General features: G+C 45.2%; 1 protein-coding gene across 1 annotated transcript in view; it reads left to right on the forward strand.

The window, feature by feature from the left end:
• The first annotated feature begins 4,883 nt into the window (after positions 1–4,883).
• AMOT (angiomotin) overlaps positions 4,884–15,762 on the forward strand; it is a 104,418-nt gene continuing 93,539 nt past the window's right edge. Inside the window, exon 1 of the mRNA XM_073599343.1 lies at positions 4,884–5,020. The gene's annotated coding sequence lies outside the window, so the exon portion shown is untranslated. The remainder of the gene's footprint in view (positions 5,021–15,762) is intronic.

The following is a 15,762-nucleotide window of genomic DNA, read 5'->3' on the forward strand; positions in this document are numbered from 1 at the left end:
TCCCCACAACCCTGGGCGATGGTTGTGGGTGGGGGTTATCGGAATCTGGAAGCCCCCTTTACCAAGGGGGCCCCATGATCCAGGACCCCCACCTTATGTGAATGAGTATGGGGTACATTGTACCCCTACCCATTCACCTAAAAAAAGTGTCAAAAATAAAAAACAGTACACAGGTTTTTGACAAAGTAATTTATTAAAGCAGCTCCGGTGTCTCTTCTCCTTGCGATTTCTTCTCCCTCTGGGGATGTCTTCATCCTCCGGTTCTTCTCCCTTCGCTGATGACTTCCCCCAGTTCAGCTCTTCTCCCTCCGCTGATGCCTTCCTCCAGTTCAGTTCTTCTCCCCCTGCTGATGACTTCCTCAGTCATCAGCAGGGGGAGAGTTAAGATGATGATCTGACTTTGATCCGACTTCAATGATATTCAGTGGCCTGAAGTAGGATCAAATTCGGACCAAAGAAGTGCAGGAACCTTTTTCAAAGTCAGACCGACTTGTGTCGGAGCAGTTAAGATGGCTCTCATAGGGAACCATTGATTTATACACATCATGCGACATGCGTCTTTTGACTTCCCTGCTGCATTGTGAACACAGGAGGTCACCTGCTTGACTCCATTTAGATATTGCTTTGCATTTTCTCTGAATGGATGAGATGTAAAACCAGGGTGGTGATGTCACAATCTCCACCTCATCCAAGCAGAGAACACTGCATGCATTGAGAGAATGTAAAAATATCCATATGTGGAATTCATCTATAAATGGTGACCTGGCGGCATGTCATTGGGGGTCGGCTTCTGGTCCTGGAAGAGACCCCCGGCTCCTGATGATGTAGGAAGGGGATATGGCAGTGTGGGACCCGACACGTGGAAGCAGAGCAGTGGACAAGGCTGGACTGGCTGGACAGGTCAATGTTTTGTGGAGAATACCCCCAGGGGGTGATCTAAAATCAGAGGGGGGTGAAGTTGTACTTTTAAGGAGGAATAAGAGTCAGATGGATCTGGCTACAAAAGAGGACCAATTCCTGCAATGAGGGACCATTAGGAGCCATGTCCTTGTCTTCATGAATGTGTCCCCAGCCACTTTATTAGGTACAATTGCTTGCTAATCAGCCAATCACATGGCAGCAACTTAAAGCGGGAGTCCAGCGACCAATCTTTTTTTTTTTTTTCAGGTCATTGAGACACTTTGCTAACCCCAAAATAAGTCACAGTTTGGGTGTAATATTTCCGCATCTGTCTGTTTTCGTACTGAAGTATAACTTAAAAAATGTGATGCTGGCTGTTTCCATCTTACTTGTGGGCATGTGAAGCCCACAAGCATTGATTTCCTGGATGCGGTAAATGCTGTTTGTTCACAGCTTGTTCACACACATGATCATTGTTTCTGCACTGAATCTTGGGAAGCCTGACACTAAGCTCCCAGGAGACAGTGCGGCGCCGGGGAAAAGCAATAAACACGCCTACTCCCATGGGAGGAGAGACAGGAAGTGCCACAATAAAGTACAATATAAAGGTAATTACAGCGATAAAAAAAAATTTCGTGTGGCATTTGAACATCTATGCAATTAACTGAAGGGGGTAAGATTAAGTAAAAAATTTGAGTGGAACCCTGCCATTTAGGCATCTGGATGTGGTGAAGACGACTTGCTGAAGTTCAAACCGAGCATCAGAATGGGGAAGAAAGGGCATTTAAGTGACTTTGAACATGGCATGGTTGTTGGTGCCAGGTGGGCTGGTGTGAGTATTTCAAAAACTGCTGATCTACTGGGATTTTCACGCACAACCATCTCTGGGGCTTACAGAGGACGGTGCGGTAAAGAGAAAATATCCAGTGAACGGAAGTTGTGTGGACAAAAATGCCTTGTTGATGTCAGAGGAGAACAGACAGACTGGTGTGAGATGATAGAAAGGCAACAGTAACTCAAATCACCACTCATTACAACCAAGATATGCAGAATACATCTCTGAACGCACAACACATCAAACCTTGAAGCAGATGGTCTACAGCAGCAGAAGACCACACCTGGTGCCACACATGTGCCTGGCGTCCTGAAAGGGGCTGGACGCATGAATAGGGGGTGGCCGCAGAGATGGAAAGGGGAAGCGGCGCCCGCGCACCCTTAATGGACGGGCCGCCCCTGGGTGATACCATCCTCTAATGGCTACTTCCAGCAGGATAATGGGCCATGTCACAAAGCTCAGATCATCTCAAACTGGTTTCATGACAATGAGTTCACTGTACTCCAATGGCCTCCACAGTCACCAGATCTCAATCCAATAGAGCACCTTCGGGATGTGCTGGAACGGGAGATTTGTATCATGGATCTACAGCCGACAAATCTGCAGCAACTGAGGGATGCTATCATGTCACTATGGACCAAAATCTCTGAGGAATGTTTTCAACACCTTGTTGAATATATGCCATGAAGAAAAAAAGTGGTTGTAAACCACAGATGTTCAAAATAATACAAACCTGCAAGGCAAAGGCATTATGTGCTAGTATGCATTGCATACTAGCACATTATCAGGGCTGGTGCAAGGATTTTTGACACCCTAGGTGGAACCTCATTTTGCCACCCTCCCTTGATCCCACCCCTTTTGCCCTGCCCAGGTATACCACACCTTTTTAATGAAGCGCCCATCAAGGCAGCCTACCAGCGCCCATCAAATGTAGCCTCACCAACATCCATCAAATGCAGCCTCACCAGCGCCTATCAATGCAGCCTCACCAGCGCCCATCAATGCCGCCTCACCAGCGCCCATCAATGCAGCCTACCAGCGCCCATCAATGGAGCCTCACCAGCGCCCATCAATGCAGCCTACCAGCGCCAATCAATGCAGCCTACCAGCGCCCATCAAATGCAGCCTACCCACCCATCAAATGCAGCCTCACCAGCGCCCATCAATGCAGCCTCACCACCGCCCATCAATGCAGCCTACCAGCGCCCATCAATGCAGCCTACCAGCGCCCATCAAATGCAGCCTACCCGTCCATCAAATGCAGCCTACCGGCGCCCATCAAATGCAGCCTCACCAGCGCCCATCAATGCAGCCTCACCAGCACCCATCCATGCAGGCTCACCAGCGCCCATCAATGCAGCCTACCAGTGCCCATCAATGCAGCCTACCAGCGCCCATCAAATGCAAACTACCCACCCATCAAATGCAGCCTCACCAGCGCCCATCAATGCAGCCTACCAGCACCCATCAAATGCAGCCTACCCGTCCATCAAATGCAGCCTACGAGCGCCCATCAAATGCAGCCTCACCAGTGCCCATCAATGCAGCCTACCAGCGCCCATCAATGCAGCCACACCAGCGCCCATCAATGCAGCCTACCAGCGCCCATCAATGCAGCCTACCAGCGCCCATCAAATGCAGCCTCACCAGTGCCCATCAATGCAGCCTCACCAGTGCCCATCAATGCAGCCTCACCAGCGCCCATCAATGCAGCCTACCAGTGCCCATCAAATGCAGCCTCACCAGTGCCCATCAATGCAGCCTCACCAGTGCCCATCAATGCAGCCTACCAGTGCCCATCAATGCAGCCTCACCAGTGCCCATCAATGCAGCCTCACCAGTGCCCATCAATGCAGCCTACCAGTGCCCATCAATGCAGCCTACCAGCGCCCATCAATGCAGCCTACCGGGGGGGGAGGGGACCCAACCCCTCGGTACATGGACAGATCAGTCTTTATACACCAAATACATTTACATGCAAATCTGCGATAATGCAAATTCAGACTCTGACAGTATTTCAGTATCTCAGTGATGCTGGGACTTTTTTGCTTGCTGCAGGGAGAGTAGGAACACCAGTGGCTCGGCACCCTAGGCAGCATTTCGCCCTAGGCAGCTGCCTAGTTTGCCTAGTGGTAGCACTGGCCCTGCACATTATAAAATATTTACCTTGAAGCTCTCCAGCACTGTAAATTCACTGCTGAGATGCTGACGTTTCCCCTGTCTGTCTTCTGGGTTCGCGAGCTCCGACTATGTGATTGGCCGGAGCCGTGATGACGTCACTCCTGCGCACAATAGTGCCAGTGCTCTGGTTATTGGATTGGCCAGAGCCGTGATGACGTCACTCTTGCGCACAAGAGTGCCAGTGCTGCGGCTATGTGATTGGATGGAGCCGCGATGACGTCACTCCTGCGCACAAAAGCGCCAGTGCTCCAGCTATGTGATTGGCCGGAGCCGCGATGACGTCACTCCTGCGCACAAGAGTGCCAGTGCTCCGGCTATGTGATTAGACGGAGCCGTGATTATGTCACTCCTGCGCACAAGAATGCCAGTGCTCCAGCTATGTGATTGGATGGAGCCGCGATGACGTCACTCCTGCGCACAAGAATGCCAGTGCCCCGGCTATGTGATTGGCCGGAGCAGCGATGACGTCACTCCTGCGCACAAGAATGCCAGTGCCCCGGCTATGTGATTGGACGGAGCCGTGATGATGTCACTCCTGCACACAAGAGCCGCTGTTTCTGGCACTATAAGCCGGACCTTCATAGCACATGTGCCCATGATGTCACCGGTTGCAGGCACTCTGAATACCTCTATACTGTGCAAGTTTAGGAGCTATTCACAGTACATACAGGTAAGCCTTATTAGTAGGCAGTACACAGTTTTCTAGCACTTAAAGGCAGTTCTGAAGACAAAAAGGGGGTCCAATCCGGTGCTAGCTGTGTCTGGAGAGTGTATAGAAGAATATTGATGAGTGTTCCCTGTATACAGAACATTCTGCCATCCTCTCTTCTTGTCTTCAGCACTGGAAGAGTTACCAGACCTTGCCCTGAATAAACCCGGGGAGCACAATAGACTCCTGTGTGATCGCAATGGGCAGTATAGCGCACCAATAGGGCGGCGGGCGGCATGGCAGCTGTCCAATGAGAGTGGAGGGGGCGGGGGCAGAGCCGGAGCAGAGCCGGAGCTCGGCGTTCTTTTGAGTACTGAGTGTATCAGAGTGAGTTGGTGTGCGGAGTGAGGACGGCTCTATAGAGCGCTGTACGGGAAGGCGGAGGAGCCCATATGGTCAGTATTCTCAGGGGCCACACACTGCTAAACTTGTGTATTCGGGCTGTTATTGGTCGGACGATTGAGGCGCCTTGTATCCGGGGTCTTCTCATCACTTTCTATAGAGGAGCTCAGGGCACGAGGTGACAGCTGACGTCTGATTGGTCGGCTGGGCTGCAGCCTTTCTTCTAATGACAATGGATTGTGTGCTGACACCTGAGATCGGATGTGTGTGTGTCACCTGTCACCCTCCTCCTGGAATGTCTCAGGTAGTCATTGTCACATCTTCTGTGTCATGTGACTCTAAAGATTGCAATCTGATTGTGGATGGATCTCGTATGAGATAATTGTGGTAAATCTAAAGTTGATTGTTTTGGCAGATTGTCACATGTATGGTGATCCTTAGTTTTACAGAAACCATGTAATAGGAGGTCAGCGTTAAGCGGCCCCTTTCACACCGATGCGTTTTACCTGCGTTTTTAACTCTGCAAGAAAAACGTTTCCCTGAAAATCCTATAGGGCTTTTCACACCGAAGTTCTGTGGGTGCGACGCCTTATGAAAAGTCCGAAGTGCTGCATCTTTGGTGCGGTGTTGGAAATCTGCACTAAAAACGCAGCTTTCCACTGAAATAGAAATTGCAGTAAAAACGCACCGCAATTTGCATTTTTGCTATGTTTTTGAGTCACATTTTTTTTTTCAGCGGTGCAGGCAACCCAGAGACGCATATGAAACACAGCAAAATCGTGATAAAAACGCATACAGGGTTTTACCATGATTGTGATACAGAGCATTGTGAAAGGGCCCTTAAAGAATGCCTTTCATTGACATGAACCCAGGCAGGTCCTTGTACTACATAGACTAGAGGAGATTGTACAATCAGATTGTATAGTGTAGATCCTAAAGGCTCATTTACACCACAGTCTCTGTATTCTGTGCTCTGCATGTGCGTTTGCAGTGCGTTTCCATGTATTTGCTGTGTTTTTTGGAAAAAAATTTTAAGTGCAATTTACATGCGTTTGCGCTGCAGAAAAATGTAGCATGATGTACTTCTTTGAAACGCAGATGAAAGCACTGCAGTGGTGTAAACTATACTCATTGGAATACATTCAATCTTCTTGTACATATGTTTAAAAATGCATCTGATGTAAATGATCCCCAAAGCAAAAATAGAGGTGAGCCTATCGCAGCCAATCACATCCTGTCTATTATTATAAAGGTGAGATTGGATTGGTTCTTTAATACATTTTTGTTACCCTCAGGTGCTGATTATTTTCTGGTTGCTCTCATATTTATAGGATGTGGAGATTGGTGATGTTGCTGATTGGACGGATTGTAGAGTAGAACACCTGTCTCTCTGCCTGTGAACTCCTCCACCTGCTCCTAGCGGTGTCTCCCCCCCCCCCCCCCCCCAGTCACTGAGCCTGGCCGCACTCACTTTCCAGGGAAGAGGAGGAAGGGAGGAGCGCCGTTTGGCAGGGAGGCTTCCTACGTGGCTGGAGACCTGGGGAGGGAGCATGAGATTCCTGTCTCCAGGAAACCACAGGACCACATTCTCCCTCTACACAATTCTCTCCTCCCCCCTCCCATAGCAGTGTCCAGGATACCCAGCCTGGAGTGCCCCATCCCTGGCTATGGCAGAAAGCTCCGCTCACTTGGCTGTAGATTGCTTTGTTTAACTTCATTCTTCTCATTCTCTTCATGCCGAATCCAAATATCACATTGGGAATGTGGTATTTGATAACTGCAGCAGCACTGAACTTTTAATCAGTAAGGGCCCCCGCACACGAGCGCAAAATACACACCGCGTTTCGATCCCTAATGCATCCATTTTTACGGATATGAATACAGCTGTATGTTATTGGTCCATGTTACTGTGTGGACCCTCCTATTCAGCTGCATTAAAAAAAAAAAAAATCTGCATGGTCGTGCATATAGACTGGATTTAACCTCTTCCATCCAACATGGCGCAAATATTCGGTCCCTTGGCGGATTGGCTTTATGCTGAAATGCTTTTCTGTGCTGAGAGCGTTCTCCCAGCACAGCCACCCTCCCCGGGGACCGAAACGCACCCAGTGCATACTTTTGATCAGGAGCTTTCTGATCATGTGATAGCCAACCACATCGGTCACATGACCCGAATGCTTGCCGCCGCCTCCTGGCATTTAGACGCTCCTAAAGGGCTGGGAGGCAGCAACGGGAAGGGGTTAATGTTGTATGTTGCAGATGTTTGCCAACGTTTACATGCATACAGTGTTCAGTGTAAGTGTGCACTAATAGCCCTGAATGGCTACCTACATCCTAGCGTTGGGGTCCATTTGTGCCGTACACATGTAATGTTTGCTGCCGTTTTTTCTACATAAAATCATACGCCATGTGTGAGTCCTCAGGCTTACTCTGTATCCTCTCCAATCAGCAGGGGATCCATCAACAGATTCTTTGCTGAATTGGAGCCGGACAGAAGTCACTTTTGTCATCTCCATGTCTGTTCATTTTTTTTTTTTTTTTTTGCTGCATTTAAAATCCAGAGCTTTCCAACCCCTTATTAGATCGGTGGGCGGCCGAATGCAATTGGCTGTACACGGGCGCATAGACTAAAGCTGGGTACACACTATGAGAAAATCAGAAGAACATCTTGATTCAGATTTTCCAAACAAAATTTTCCGAAGGGACAAACTCCAAAATCTTTTTCGTATGTTAACAGAACTTTTTTCGTTTAACGTTTTTGTATGAGAGAATTCGGATACAAAAGACTGTGCATGATCAGAAACCATAAACAAAAAGCCTTTGTCCAAGAAAATTCATATAATGAGTACCATCCTTGGTTTCAACTTGCTGTGAAACATCGGGGGCGATCGTTTGTCCGATTTTTCGTATAGTGTGTACTGGGCTTAAAGAGGAAGTAAACTCTGATGGGTTTTACTTCCTTTTTTCCCTCCTGCAAAGTAAAAGAATAATGTGCTAGTATGCTTCCCATACTAGCACATTATGTGACACTTACCTGCAAACGAAGCCTACATGTTCCCCGCTGCAGGCCGTGTCCATGTTCACCCCTCTTCCTTCCAGGATGCGGACTCACACTGGCCAGAGTTATGTGACTTCACTCCCGCACATGCGCATGGGAGCCGCCAGTCACCGCACTCGCTATTGAAGAAACAACGCATGTGCCAATGACATCATCGGCACAGTGTACAGCCAATATCTCCTAAATGGCGCATGTTTTAGCAGATCTTTACAGTGCCTATAGGTAAGCGTTATTATAGGTTTACCTGTAGGTACAACTTCCCCATAGAGGTTTACAACCTCTTTAACATGGAGATTCTGATCAGGTCCACTGAAAAAACTGTAAAACAACAAGAAGAGAGGGGCGCACTGACCTAGCGCATTGCCACAATACATTTTATTTGAGAAGAGGAAGAACAATTGTTATACTCACAAACACATAATATATGTACGCATATCATAGAAAATGAAACCAATCGCCTTCAGGTCTCCTGTAGTCTACCAATAGAGTGAGAAGACCAGGAGGCGTCCATGGTGGCTGACGCGTTTCAAGGGCAAACCCTCTTCAGCAGAGCCAAAGTAGTGAAAAACTGACAGGCAGACCTAATCAGACCATCCAGGTGAAAGTTTGCTCACCCTAGCTATAGTCTCATGCTTGCAAATTATTTTTTTTTTCTGGAGTTCACTTATTACTCTTCTTACTGTGTTTTCTGCCTCCTTGTAATGTCCTGTGTGAGCTCCTGGGCCTCTCCTTTTCCCCCCTTGGTTTTATTTGTATGGAACAAGCAGTGCACGTTAGTAGCGGTCATGTGCACTGTTCTAGGCACACAACAAATCCCATAGTCCCGAGTTTATCTAGGAGTGGGCTAGAGAGGGTGGCTATGTTCCTACATACAGTGGGACCATGGAGAATGAACGTAGCCACCCTCTAACACAAGTCAGATCACTGTACCGAAAGAAAAAAAATGAATTTTTGGAGGAGAGCAGTAGAAGGTGCTTTGTTGAATTAAGAATACACACCATTTTTTTTAAACCATAGTTTAGTGTCACTTTAAATGTAAATGTTGGACACATGCCTTGTAGTCCTTTGTGTATAATATCCGGCATGTCTGTGTATTGAAGTCTCCTGGGTCCTCTGTATTATGTGTCTACAAAGTGGCCCTGGCCCAGGGCACAGAGGCTGGCTTGTTGTACTGCAGTGGCAGTTATCTAACAGAGCTGCAGTTTCATCCTGTGAATGGTCCATTTGTGACAGAGATACCAAGGAATGTGAGGTTACCGGGTCACAGGATTAAAGCCTATCAAATGGGAAAGAATCTTTGGATTAAAGGGAATATTTGACCCCTTCGGCCTGGAGCCTCTGTGGGATATTTTCTCACCCTTTATTTCTACAGTAGATCTGTGGAGCGGCGATGTACACATTGATATCACAAGGACTGTACGTTCCCGAGAAGGAGTTCCTATGGAAACGCACACAAGTAATCACTTTGACTTCTAATTATTATCAGGGATAGCACAATGCAAGTGCAGATTGTGCTGATGAATGGTGTGTAGGACATGTCACCGTCATTTCATTGTCTATCTTTGTGGTTTCATATTTTTATTTGAAGGTTTATCTCTTTATTAAACAGCAGTGTTGGGGCAGGTGGAATCCTATGGTGGCTTCTTTTATCTCAACAATCTCCAGCAATGAGATTCCACTCCAGCAGGATGCTCTCCATCTCACAAAGGCCATGATGATGTGTCCTTCAAAGATGGGTTTAGTAGGTAGTTGTGTGACCTCCACCATGGGGGGACCACTTAGAGAGTGACCCTGGTTGTCTGTACTTTGTTCTTAGCAGTTGAGCAGATCTGGATTTCTGGATGTGATATTTCTGCACTTGGATCCCAAGGAGCCTATTCGCTCCATTGTTCTGCAGTAAATTGTGCCTTGTGCTACTGCAGTGTACTGTTAATACATGAAGTTGTGCGCTGACATTCTGTTTATCTTCATGCATAGTGTGATTGGACCCTTATAAAATGTCTAGTCATTGTTATTTTTTACCTGATCACCTGCTTTCTCACCTATGTGGCTTTTATCTTCTAATTTCTTTTTGCTGCATTTAAAGGGTAATTCCACCTAAATTGTTTCCTAGACTGTAAGCCTCGGTTCACACTGGGACGACTTGTCAGGCGACCTAGGTCGCCTGACAAGTAGCATCCCGTTCAGTACAATGGAACCGTTCTAATCGGAGCGACGCAAGTCGCTCCGACTTAGAAAAAGGTTCCTGTACGACTTTGGGGGCGACTTGGGGCGACTTGCATAGACTTCTATACAGAAGTCGTTTTGCAAGTCGCCCCGGCAGTCGTGTGCAGGTCGCCTCGGTGAGGCGACCTGCAAGTCGTGCCGCCTCTGGTGTAAACCGAGGCTTAGGGAACTTTTCTGGCATGCACAGTCATTGCCCCAAGTCTCAAGTCTTTTGCAGACTCTTAACGGGTTTTCTTCTAAGATTGCCCTGTATTTGGCTTCATCCATCTTCCTATCAATTCCGACTAACTTCCCTGCTGAAGAAAAGCATCCCCACAAAGTGATGCTGCTACCACCATGTTTCACAGTGGAGATGGTGTGTTCAGGGTGACGTGCAGTGTTAGTTTTCTGCCACACATAGTGTTTTGCTTTTAGGCCTAAAAAAAATAAAATTTTGGTTTATCTGACCAGAGCACCTTCTTCCACATGTTTGTTGTGTCCCCCACATGGCTTCTCACAAACAGGACTTCTTATGGCTTTCTTTCAGCAATGCCTTTTTTCTTGCCACTCTTCCATAAAGGCCAGATTTGTGGAATGCACGACTAATGCCCCATACACACTATCAGAAATTCCGCCAGCAAAAGTCGGATGTGAGCTTTTGGTCAGAAATTCCGACCGTGTGTATGCTCCATCGGACTTTTGCTAGCAGAATTCCAGCCAGAAAAAGATTGAGAGCAGGTTCTTTATTTTTCGGTCGGAAAACGTTCCTATCCGAAAATGCGTTCGTCTGTATGCAATTTGGACGTGCAAAAAATCACGCATGCTCGGAAGCATTGAACTTCATTTTCTCGGCTCGTCGTAGTGTTGTACGTCACCGCGTTCTTGACAGTCGAAAGTTCAGAGAACTTTTGTGTGACCGTGTGTATGCAAGGCAAGCTTGAGCAGAATTCTGTCGGAAAAACCATCCAAGTTTTTTCTGACGGAATTTCTGATCGTGTGTATGGGGCATAATAGTTGTCCTGTGGACAGATTCTTCCACCTGCGCTGTGGATCTCTGCAGAGTTACCATGGGCCTCTTGGCTGCTTCTCTGATTTAATGCTCTCCTTGCCCGGCCTGTCAGTTTAGATGGTCTGCCAAAACTTGGTAGGTTTGCAGTTGTGCCATATTCTTTCCATTTTTTGGCTGATGGATTGAACATTGCTTTGTGAGATGTTTAAAGCTTGGGGTATTATTTTTTTTCTATAACCTAACCCTGCTTTAAACTTCTTCACAACTTTATCCTTGACCTGTCTGATGTGTTCCTTGGCCTTTGTGGTGCTGTTTGTTCACTACGGTTCTCCAACAAACCTCTGAGGGCTTCACAGAACAGCTGTATTTATACTGAGATTAACCACTTCTGCCCCACAAGGTTTTACCCCCTTAATGACCAGGCCATGTTTTGAGATATGGCACTGCGTTACTTTAACTGACAATTGCGCAAGCTTGCAATGTTGTACCCAAACAAACTTTCATGTCCTTTTTTTTTCTCACAAATAGAGCTTTCTTTTGGTGGTATTTGATAACCTCTGCGGTTTTTATTTTTTGCTCTATAAACAAAAGACTGACAATTTTCTTTCTGAATGAAAAAAAAAATGAATGCCTTCATTAATTTAGGCCAATATGTATTCTTCTACATATTTTTGGTTTAAAAAAAAAAAAATCCCAATAGGCATTTATTGATTGGTTTGCGCAAAAGTTATAACGTCTACAAACTATAGGATAGATTTAGGGCCTTTATTTTTTTATTTTATTTATTTATTTATTTTTTTACTGGTAATGGCGGCGAGTGATTTTTTTTTTTTTTTTCAGGATTTCAACATTGCGGCGGACAAATCTGACCCAATGTGACACCAATAGAGTGATCAGTGCTAAAAAAAAAAATGCACTGACCACTGTATAAATGTTACTGGCAGGGAAGGGGTTAACATCAGGGGCTATCAAAGGGTTAAGTGTGTTCCCTGCAAGTGTTTTCTAACTGTGTGTAGGATGGACTGACAGGAAGAACACAGATCGGGTTTGTTTACATAGGCAGATCCCCGTTCTGCCTCTCTGTGGAGCGATCGCGGGTGGCTGGGTTGGCTCCCCCTCCGTGCAGCCCACAGTATCTAGTGCAGGAAACAACAATATAATATACAATATATTAATATACAATATTTTCAAAATGATCTGTTTTATAAATTGGAATTTCCTCCATTTTCTATTTAGGGAAACTTTTATTTTTTTATAAACTTTTATTAAAATGTAATAAAATGTACAGCCTGTGCAGAGATGAGACCAGAAAGGGTGAATATGTATATAATATATATAATCTCTATCTATTATAAATATTTCTGGATCAGTGAGCATTTGATGATGTTGGGTGAACTATACTAAATGATTTGATAGATTTTATGTTGTCTGTATGACAAGCTGTAAGTAAGCAAGGTTATAATACAATACTGCTCCTAATTATTGTTTTATGAAGCAGAGGTCATTATTTGTGTTAGAATCAAAACTCCACCTAAAGATTTGGAATGAATAAGTGGAAACCAGTGTGGCAATATTATTACTTGTAATACTTTATAGTATAATATTTACTTTTTTTGACTTTATCCTCCTAAAGTGCAGAGATTTTTATGTTTTTCTTCAGTGGGGAAAACGTTTACACACCTTGTATAAGAAAAACAAGCGTGTAATAATTCTCACCACAAGAATTTTTCCAATGGCTTGGGTCTCTGCAATAGGGGAGATTCTTTAATTCTGCTACTGTGCCCCCGTAAAGCTGGCCTAACGCAGGGCCGTTACCTTTGGCCGGAGTGCTGGGGCAGTTTATAGCTGTTTAGATCTATAGGAGAATTAACCTGGAAAAGCCTTAAGGCTCCATTCACACTAGCGCGTTTTTTGATGCATTTTGCATTTTGCAGAAATGCACGGGAATTTTTTAAAATGGGTTCCTATGGAACATGTTCACATCAATGCCTTTTTGTTTCTCTGCATTTTTGGAAAGGGTCGGGGACTTTTTTTCATGCAAAAAGCAGCGTTTTGCATGTAATGGATTTCAATGGACAAGCATCAAAAACGCAAGTGCACCGTTTTTGCAGCGTTTTTGATGCGTTTTTGCCGTTTTTTTTTTTTTATTTTTTTTTTTTTAGACTGTAAAAAAAAACTGTAAAAAAAAAAAAAAAAAAACGCAAAACGCGGCAAAAACGCGGCAAAAACGCTGCTCAAAAACGTGGCAAGCATGAAAAAAAAACCTCCAAAAACGCCCAAAAGCAACATAGGTGTGAATCGAGCCTAAGTTGGCAATACAGTGCTACTAGAAGTACAATTTCATTAAAAATGTTTTTTTAAATTTCTAATTCTTGGCGCGGTCAAATCAACATTCATTTTCGACTGGGGTGATGAGAGAATTCAAAAGAGCACGATGGGGAAATTTTTTTTGAACAAACAAATTTCTAACAGCCCTGGTTCACACTGAATGCGATGCGGGAAATGCACAAGATTTGCTGTGTTTCCCTGCATCGCATAGCACTGCAAAGCTATCACACAAGGTCCATGCGATCTGCTGAGGGTGTCAATGTTAGATTAACAAAACCCCAAAATACATGGCAAAACGCAGCCATGCGTTGCGATTCAGGTGCAGGAAAAAAAGGGCCCTGTACCATTTTGCCGCCAAAAGCACTTTATGTACATCTCAAATCGCACCACACAGACCTCGCATGTGATATGAACAGGAATGTGGTGCGATGTGGTGTTCCGCACACACCAGTGTAAACATATGGCTGAATGTAGTTATCGTTTGGGAGATGACATTCATTCCAAAATCGAATGCTAAAAGCAAATAACATTTTGAAGTACTTTTGAACGTCATTTTCCAGACATCGAACGTTTTTTTTTTTTCCTCCTCCATGTCTTCTTTTGAAAGTGCACCCCCCCCCCCCCCCCCCCCGCTTTACTGACACATTTTCCATTCTGTATGGTACCTATAGAAACATGTAGGAGTCCCCTCTGTGTGCTTCCCAATCTGTACTACCATTGTACATGTAGTGTTTTGAGTGCCGCATGCATATAGACAGCATGAGAGGACACAGCAAAAGCCATGCGTCTTTTCCTCCTGCACAACGATGGTTGACAGCGGCTCTGTTTCTCTTGCACACTGCCTCTGTGTGTGTGTGTGTGTGTGGTGCAGAGAACACTGCGTGTACAGTTGTAGTACAGGCAGGCGCAGTCACATAGAGGGGACTCCTGCAGGACTCCATAGGTCAAGGTGGCAATGGGGGAACTCATTGAACAGGAAGTGTGTTAGTGTGGCTGGGGGAGACTTTCAAAACTATATGCCGAGGAGGAAAGCGGGTTTTTTTTTTTTTGGTTTTTATTAGTTTTGTTTTTTTTGTTAGAAAAAAAACCCAGCAAATACATATTGTTGGTGTTTTATGAAAAAATGACTTGTCACTTTAAGGGAATGAGAAAAGACAATTGTGGACTTTGGGTTGGATGATGAACCTTATGTTTGTGGATACCAGAAGATAGGTCCAGGTATATGATCTGGTAGGAGAAAGGGGGCCAGCAATAGGTAATGTTGGATATTTTACTGCTAACAGTAACTTATTGGGAGAGTCAGCCAATTTTCAACCCCTCCCCGTATGCATAGGCAAGAGGTAGTTAAGATGTTGGTTGAAATGGCATCAGAGAGCCCCAGAGATCTTGAGGGATAGTGATTGGACATGTCAGAAAAACTTTGTGCAGTTTCTATTGCTTTCTGTGAAATGAGCTCATATTAGGACTATTTACCTCCTCCTCCTACAAAGCCACAACAGGAAAGGCTATGTCACCAAAGCATTGTTATGTCTGGCTGAAACTTGGGCAAAAAAAACCTCATGAGACCATCAAGTTCATGCTTGGATGTCCAACCGTCCTCTGCTTTTGGCCTGTTGTAAACCGATTCATATTACTATAGGAAAATATAATTTTTATTTTTTTGTTTGTTTTTTTTTTATTCTTTCATTTAATTTCTATAGGCATCTTAAATGATGATGATTTAAAGGTTGTGTTTTTTTTTTTTTTTTTTTCTCTCGAATCTGCCTTTATCCCTGGAGTGGCATTCCCTTTAAAACGTTCACATTCCCATCAGGTTTTCATTACACCACCCATCACATATTTAGGTGAAGACAGAAATTTTCCTCTACATTTTGTGTCCATTTACTGAAAGCTACTTGGAATCTTGCAGTGCCTAGATGTTTATGATGGCGGTCTGTTTTGAGTGTGTTCCTGGATAGTTTTAGATATTATTCCAGGCCAGCTTTGGAGACTGAAGACCCAAAGAGGTCGGTGTGTGAACGATTAGTTTAAGCACACACAGATTCCTACACGCTGACGGATTTCCTGCTAACTGGGATTTTTTTTGCTGATCTTTCCTTGTCTGTCCCTGGCCACTCAGTACAGAGTTTCCGTTTCAGTGGCCCCACTCCAGAGGGCTGCGAGGCATCCTGGTTTTGGAAGTTCTAACCCTTTCA

This window comes from Aquarana catesbeiana, linkage group LG09 (genome assembly GCF_042186555.1).
Source record: "Aquarana catesbeiana isolate 2022-GZ linkage group LG09, ASM4218655v1, whole genome shotgun sequence".
Lineage (NCBI taxonomy): Eukaryota > Metazoa > Chordata > Amphibia > Anura > Ranidae > Aquarana > Aquarana catesbeiana.